The sequence below is a fragment of the Aquarana catesbeiana genome, linkage group LG13 (genome assembly GCF_042186555.1).
Source record: "Aquarana catesbeiana isolate 2022-GZ linkage group LG13, ASM4218655v1, whole genome shotgun sequence".
Lineage (NCBI taxonomy): Eukaryota > Metazoa > Chordata > Amphibia > Anura > Ranidae > Aquarana > Aquarana catesbeiana.
Window position 1 is genome coordinate 57,377,965 of NC_133336.1, and position 8,834 is coordinate 57,386,798.

The window sequence follows — 8,834 nt, forward strand, 5'->3', positions numbered from 1 at the left end:
TGGGGTGTTCGCGGCAAATTCGAATGCCGCGGAACACCCTTTAAAAGTCTATGGGAGAAATCAAAAGTGCTAATTTTAAAGGCTTATATGCAAGTTATTGTCATAAAAAGTGTTTGGGGACCTGGGTCCTGCCCCAGGGGACATGGATCAATGCAAAAAAAAGTATTAAAAACGGCCGTTTTTTTCGGGAGCAGTGATTTTAATAATGCTTAAAGTCAAACAATAAAAGTGTAATATTCCTTTAAATTTCGTACCTGGGGGGGTGTCTATAGTATGCCTGTAAAGGGGCGCATGTTTCCCGTGACAGCAAAATTACATTTGAAAGGAAAAAAGCCATTTAAACTACTCACGGCTATTGCATTGCCGGTCCGACAATACACATAGAAGTTAATTGATAAAAACGGCATGGGAATTCCCCACAGGAATGACGTGAGGGTCCCCCTAAATTCCATACCAGGCCCTTCAGGTCTGGTTTGGATATTAAGGGGAACCCCGGCCAAAATTAAAAAAAAAAAAAATGACGTGGGGGTCCCCCTAAATTCCATACCAGACCCTTCAGGTCTGGTATGGATTTTAAGGGGAACCCCGCGCCAAAAAAAAAAAAAAAACGGCGTGGGGTCCCCCAAAAATCCATACCAGACCCTTATCCGAGCACGCAACCTGGCAGGCCGCAGGAAAAGAGGGGGGGACGAGAGAGCGCCCCCCCTCCTGAACCGTACCAGGCCACATGCCCTCAACATTGGGAGGGTGCTTTGGGGTAGCCCCCCAAAACACCTTGTCCCCATGTTGATGACGACAAGAGCCTCATCCCCACAACCCTGGCCGATGGTTGTGGGGGTCTGCGGGCGGGGGGCTTATCGGAATCTGGAAGCCCCCTTTAACAAGGGGACCCCCAGATCCCGGTCCCCCCCTGTGTGAAATGGTAAGGGGGTACTTACCCCTACCATTTCACTAAAAAAACTGTCAAAAATGTTAAAAATGACAAGAGACAGTTTTTGACAATTCCTTTATTTAAATGCTTCTTCTTTCTTCTATCTTCCTTCATCTTCTTCTTCTTCTTCTGGTTTGGTCACCCTCCTTTGTTGCTATATGCAGTTTTGGTAGTAAATACCACTCCCCACTCGACCAACCCATTTTTAGGTGACTATATAAAATATATACCATACTAACTATATCACCTAGGGGAGTCCATTTCTCCCCCCCCCCTTATTTTAGTGCCCCATACTTTTTGCCCCCCTCCCTCTCTAGGCTTTAATCTTCTTTTTTTCCCCCTTCACTCTTCCCCATTCCTTTTTCTTCATCATTCCTCTAAATAAACCTTTTTCTTTTACAAAATGACCCCTGAAACAGAAACGTCTCACTTTGAGAATATATTTTTGGGCCAAGATTGGGAAACCTTGATGCAGCAATATCTAGATAAATTTGGTGACAATGACCGAACCGAAGCGGAAATTTCCTCCCTGTTTTTCAAACTTGCCAAAAACTTGGAGAAAAAATCTTCATTTTTTTGGCACGTCAGGTCATTTCAAGATTATATAAAGAGTAATATGAATCCGTTGGGTCTTCGCATCCAGATCTTCCCTACTTTGGACGATCTGGACGCAACCTTCAAATCTACATGGGAGAATGCCCTACAGATATGCTCACGTAGTCTTATGCAGATACTCATAGATGAATATACCAAAAGATCCTCAATACCAGACGCCGAAATTACTAAAATCTGTGAACAACTTAAAAACTTCCAGGCACATCCCTCAGTCTCTGCCAAAGAGAACAAACTCAAAATCCATCTTGAATCTTTTAACAAAAATATCTTATTGAAGAAAAATTCCAAGTTTCATAGGGATAAAAATGCATTTGAGGCCGGCAAGGCCTACAAATGGAATCAAAACAACAGGATAACCAGGAACTCCCATATACCTCAAAATCCCCCCTCTAACAAAGTCTCATCACACATCCCCCCGCTTATTATTCCTAAAGCTAAAACCTCCGCTGGCACCAAACGCCAACTTTCTGGCGATCCCACTCCAGATCAAAAGTCTAAAAAACCTAGTGCAGAAAAAAAGTCCAATCCCCCTCCCCCTACATACTCTGACAGCACCAACAAAGAACTCATGCCTAATCACCCTACACAGGCACACCCGTCTCTTTCATCTCAAAACACCACTAACACACATGAACCTAATCGTAATGACTCTTCTTTTTTAGATCTAGTACTGGCTGGTCTCAAGCCACCCCCACCGAATCTGAACACCTACACACAATTGACACTATAGACACCCATCCGAACACGGACATAGCCTTGGATACCGATCTAAGCGTCATTAATTTATCTTCTCACCCTCTCACCACTCATGAAATTGCGATCTTGAGAAAGGGATTGAATTTCTGCCCAGACCATAGACTGGACAAATTCGAACTCTATAAAGATCTTCAACTCTTTATCCGCAAACTAATCCTCAGGAAATTATATCAAAAACAGGATGCGAAAACCATTTTAACCCCACAAGAAAATCGAGCTCTGGACCAACTTGTTGCGCTACTAGAGGAGAGCGACACATCTGACCTCATTGATCAGATTGACCTCCCACGTATCCTTCAACAAATAGATGACTCACATGTCCACCCACATTCGGGGACTTCTAGATTAAAGAAAAAATCGGACCTTTGCCCGCCACCCAGCACATGTCCTAACGCAGCAATCTTCCTTAAACTGGTCAATAACGACCTGGAGAAGCTTAGAATAAAACAACAGGAACCCTCCAATCTCCACCCACAAGAACTAGAAGCATTACACTCCCTAAAGGCCAACAACACCATCACCATTAAACCCTCTGACAAGGGCGGAAATGTTGTGGTGTTAGACAATGATCAGTACATTATGATGTGTAGGAAAATTCTCAACAATGCAGACTGGTACCGCCGTATGCCAGTCTCCATTGTTGAGAAGTATAACAAGGAATTTTACGCGCTGGTTGACTCTGCTTTCCTTAACCAGACCATCAGTAAGACTACCTGGACTTTTGTGAGAAACAATTTCCCCAAGACCCCTACGTTTTATGCACTCCCCAAAGTGCACAAGAATCTCAAAGACCCGCCCGGCAGACCTATTATTTCCGGTGTAGGCTCAATAAGCGAAAATGCCAGTAAACTTATTGATGAACATCTTAGACCATTCGTGGTATCTCTATCTTCCTATGTAAAGGACACCGGCCATTTTTTACAAATTTTGAACCATATGTCTATTTCAGAGAAAGCCCTCCTTGTCACTATTGACGTGGAGACACTATATAGCTCTATCCCACATGTGTTGGGTCTAGCAGCAATTAGACACATACTCCAAAGCGATAGGCACTCTGATCTCAGCTATAATGAATTCATCATCGAGCTGCTCGAGTACATCCTCACCCATAATGTTTTCACCTTTCTCGGCTCCCACTACCTCCAGGTGCAGGGAGTGGCGATGGGGACATGTTGTGCCCCGTCGTACGCGAACCTGTACCTGGGGGAGTGGGAGAAAGCCCTCCTCTCTGATGGGAACCTTACTGATTATACCAACTATATCCAAGCTTGGCATAGATATATAGACGACATTTTTGTCATATGGGAGGGTCCCTCGGATGTACTCGAGCAGTTCGTACTTCGGATGAATAAGAATGATTTCAACCTGACGTTTACAATGTCCTTTGATAATACTCATGTAACCTTCCTAGATATTGAAGTCTTCAAGGATGGACAGGGCAAACTTTGTACCAAATTATTTAGAAAAAGCACTGCCGGCAATACCATATTGCATGCTGCCAGTTTTCATCCTAAACCTTTAATTGAGTCCATACCCTATTCCCAATACATTAGGATCAAGCGCAACTGCACAGACAACAAAAACTTTCTCACAGAGGCTGCTGCCCTTCGAGACAGGTTGCTACTTCGTGGCTATTCTCATAAATCTCTTAAAAGAGCGTTTCAGAAAGCCAACAACAAACCCAGACAAACACTTTTCCACCGCACTGAACAACAAAAAGACGCCTACCCACTCAGCATCATTACGACATACCATCAGCAACATCGCCAAACCAAAAGAATAATCGAGAAATACTGGCACCTACTGGCCTTGGACCCCAACCTGGGCCATTTAGTCCCGGAAAAACCTAACTTTACTTTCAAAAGAGCTATCTCCATTGGTGACCAAATCACCAAAAGTGAGTTTAGATCATCGACAATCCATTGCAAATACAAGGGCACCTTCATCTGTGGCTCATGCCACTACTGTGGCTACATGCTCACCCAAAAAAACCCTACTCTCCCCAATGGCAAACCTTTCTTCCCGAAACACTTCGCCAACTGCAGGACCACTGGAGTGGTTTACCTACTCCAGTGCAACTGCGGGTGTTTCTATATAGGAAAGACCAAACTTGAATTTTGGCGACGAGCCTATAGACATATTTTATCTATGAAAACAGCTGACCCCGACCTACCCCTTGGCGGACATGTCTACTTGGTTCAAGGAGGAAAATTTCCCTCCATTAAATTTTTAATTTTGGATCGTATACACCCTAACCCCAGAGGGGGCGACTGGAATAAAATTTTACTCCAGAGAGAACTTAAATGGATCCATTTACTTAAGGCCACCACACCTCCAGGCCTTAATGAAGCGGTTTGTTTCAAGCCCTTCCTTCAGGGCTTCAATTCTGGAGGTATGGAAAAATAGGGTTATGGCCATTCCAAAAGGGTATCTCTGTCTTCTCAACATTGTAGTGTTTGTTTGTAACTCCTGGCTGCTTCTGACTTTTTGTACACCAAGCTGTATGTGCATCCTATACATGCTCCCTCCTTTTTTTTTTTTTTTTTTTTTTTCCTTCCCCCCCACTCCCCTTACCACCTTTTTCCTCTCCCCATTTATCTGTTATATGTTACTTGCCCATCCCCCCCTCTATACATTATTTACTTTTATTGTTCAATTTGATACCCCCCCTTGGGACCATGTATTCGAACACACAGCCAGCTTGGTTACTTCCCTATGTTAAGAATTGTTACCATTTAGTATATTCTGTTATATTCGTTGCGTTTCTGTGCTCCCACTAAGAATAGTACATTCATATTTGGCACCCACAATAGTGGAAATGTATAGGATATATTTATGTCTGCCACGCACCTCCTGTTACTATGTGGTTTGCACATGTCATATACAATTGTACTTTCATATCATTCATATGTATTGAAATTGCTTGACCATTGTTGTTTTTTGCTGCCTTAACTGTATAATAATGTATCATGCGTATTGTTCCACTTACCAATTTCTAAGTCCCAATCTTCTGTACAGTGTTCTCTCCCCACATTACCCTCCCTCCCTCCCTCTCCTTGTCCCAATAATATGTAATGTATACATTACTTATTTGGATGTAGGTCATCCATCTAACCTTTTTTGTTTTTTCCTATTCACTGCTTCCCTTTTCTTCTTATCCCCCTTTTCTTTCTTTTCCATGTTTTCCATATTTGGAGGAATATACTTGAGCAGTCGTTTTTGGTGACTGGCTAGCAGTTACCCTTTCTCTTTTTTAATATATATGTTTCTTTTTGTTTCTTTTTCCCAAACCATTTATTGCAGCACACTCTCCCCGCCCCCCCTTGTGGCGCGCCTAGTTAGAGCGGCGGCCCGGCACGGTAAGCCGCCACAGGAGTCTCTGGGGCGGCGCTTAGCGAGGTACTTGGGCGTCTTCCACACACGCCCACTGCCTCCATGTTGACACTCCAGGCGAGCATGCGCTCTCGCCGGAGTGTCACTTCCGTGCCGGTGGGGCGGGTGTGCGTGACGCTGCCCCAAACGCCGTGTAGCTTGCGCACGCGCGGTTGGGGCGGCGCCGCGCACGCTCGCCTCGGGGGGTCAGCATTATGCGTCCCAGTCTACGCTGCTCACAACACAGCTGTGCCTCATCTCTGACGCCAGCTGATTGTGACAGCCTTGTTATTTAAACCAGCCTCACTCATTAAACACCAAGACGTTACACTCTCTGGACGCTTGGCTGTGAGGCTGTCATCACACTCCTCTCAAGGTATGATTGCTTCAGTCATTTTTTTTCATTTTTTTCATTTTGTTGCATTCTAATACTCTGTTTACAATTACTCTTTACTTCCTTGTTGAGTCATTCAACTATTTATCACCTATTCTGACTTTGTCTTTATTTGGGTCCCTGCAAGACTGTTACAAACAGTTTCACATAGGCTGGGCTTCAATATAATTACTTTTTCCAAACCCTATAGAATATGATACTGTTTCTAACTCTTTACTGGCCTTAATACATGCATTATGGACATTTGCAACACGCAGGTTTTTATGCATTTACCTGCTGAGCATGCAATTATATATTACATATTGTTTCCTATTTTTCATTTACTTTATTTTCTTTTCCTTTCTTTAAACCCAATGTTATACATACATGCATTTGCATACTAATATTAGGATATGAGATTAACGGGACTTTCCCACTGTCGCTTTATTTGATGCGACTTTTCTTTGTTGCGACCCAGTCCTGATGCATCTTATTAAACGCATATAAACATATTATATATTGATACCATTTCCCCTTTTTTTCTATTATATATCTCATTCTGTATATACCACTAATCTATACACTCAGTCACCACTGTCTATCTACCCATTTTTTGGACCCCATCCTAAGGTCCTGTCTACATTTTCTATTTTTCTAGGGGCGCCTTCCTGTGACCTCAGCACGCCGCTCTGGTTTGTACGCGCATTGGTCGGGCGAGACGGGAGTGTTGCCAAAAAATTCCCCCCATGGTGACTGCAGCCCACCAACCTGCATTCATCATTATTTAAATACTCTGGTTTACACCAGTTACAATATGTACTTAACTTCTTGCCACACCATGCCCTTCCTCCATGACTCTTCTTGTTTTTAGAATAATAAGTTTTTCTCAAGCAAATAAGCAAACATTCTCAGGTTGGTGATGTATTCACCACCCCGATACCCTCCTTTTTTGCATACTACTCTGAGATTTCCCCATTATCTTATTATCTTTTCTGCCTCTTTTACTTTTCTCTTTATTAGCCTAGATGAACATCTCTCTCTGATTATGCCCCTGAAGAAGGATTGTACAGATATTAAGTACCCCGAAACGCGTAGGGCCTGAGAAGAGCTTCTTTCATCACATTTGTTTTGTCCTAATTGCTTATGATGGCTATTATGTAGTTTTTACTATGTTAGTCCATACATTTACTGCTTGTTTTTATCTCAATGTACCTGTGATTTTGAATAAAATTTAAATCTTTTTTATATTGCTCTTTATTTTCTATACACTTTATTACTCCTTACTTTTGCAAGTGCCAGTAAAGTCCACCTAGGGGAACCCTTTTGCTTTTTGTCTACAGACTATTGGACGTGGCACGGCTCCCTTGCCTAAAACTGGTTGGTCACCCCCCTTTGTTGCTATATGCAGTTTTGGTAGTAAATACCACTCCCCACTCGACCAACCCATTTTTAGGTGACTATATAAAATATATACCATACTAACTATATCACCTAGGGGAGTCCATTTCTCTCCCCCCCCTTATTTTAGTGCCCCATACTTTTTGCCCCCCTCACTCTCTAGGCTTTAATCTTCTTTTTTTCCCCCTTCACTCTTCCCCATTCCTTTTTCTTCATCATTCCTCTAAATAAACCTTTTTCTTTTACAAAATGACCCCTGAAACAGAAACGTCTCACTTTGAGAATATATTTTTGGGCCAAGATTGGGAAACCTTGATGCAGCAATATCTAGATAAATTTGGTGACAATGACCGAACCGAAGCGGAAATTTCCTCCCTGTTTTTCAAACTTGCCAAAAACTTGGAGAAAAAATCTTCATTTTTTTGGCACGTCAGGTCATTTCAAGATTATATAAAGAGTAATATGAATCCGTTGGGTCTTCGCATCCAGATCTTCCCTACTTTGGACGATCTGGACGCAACCTTCAAATCTACATGGGAGAATGCCCTACAGATATGCTCACGTAGTCTTATGCAGATACTCATAGATGAATATACCAAAAGATCCTCAATACCAGACGCCGAAATTACTAAAATCTGTGAACAACTTAAAAACTTCCAGGCACATCCCTCAGTCTCTGCCAAAGAGAACAAACTCAAAATCCATCTTGAATCTTTTAACAAAAATATCTTATTGAAGAAAAATTCCAAGTTTCATAGGGATAAAAATGCATTTGAGGCCGGCAAGGCCTACAAATGGAATCAAAACAACAGGATAACCAGGAACTCCCATATACCTCAAAATCCCCCCTCTAACAAAGTCTCATCACACATCCCCCCGCTTATTATTCCTAAAGCTAAAACCTCCGCTGGCACCAAACGCCAACTTTCTGGCGATCCCACTCCAGATCAAAAGTCTAAAAAACCTAGTGCAGAAAAAAAGTCCAATCCCCCTCCCCCTACACACTCTGACAGCACCAACAAAGAACTCATGCCTAATCACCCTACACAGGCACACCCGTCTCTTTCATCTCAAAACACCACTAACACACATGAACCTAATCGTAATGACTCTTCTTTTTTAGATCTAGTACTGGCTGGTCTCAAGCCACCCCCACCGAATCTGAACACCTACACACAATTGACACTATAGACACCCATCCGAACACGGACATAGCCTTGGATACCGATCTAAGCGTCATTAATTTATCTTCTCACCCTCTCACCACTCATGAAATTGCGATCTTGAGAAAGGGATTGAATTTCTGCCCAGACCATAGACTGGACAAATTCGAACTCTATAAAGATCTTCAACTCTTTATCCGCAAACTAATCCTCAGGAAATTATATC

General features: G+C 42.6%; 1 long non-coding RNA gene across 1 annotated transcript; it reads left to right on the forward strand.

Annotated features, from left to right (window-relative positions):
- Positions 1-6,199: 6,199 nt before the first annotated feature.
- LOC141117693 (uncharacterized) lies at positions 6,200-7,287 on the forward strand. The gene is made up of 2 exons (XR_012237202.1): positions 6,200-6,959; positions 7,068-7,287. It is a non-coding gene; the product is annotated as an uncharacterized lncRNA (long non-coding RNA).
- The last annotated feature ends 1,547 nt before the right edge of the window (positions 7,288-8,834 follow it).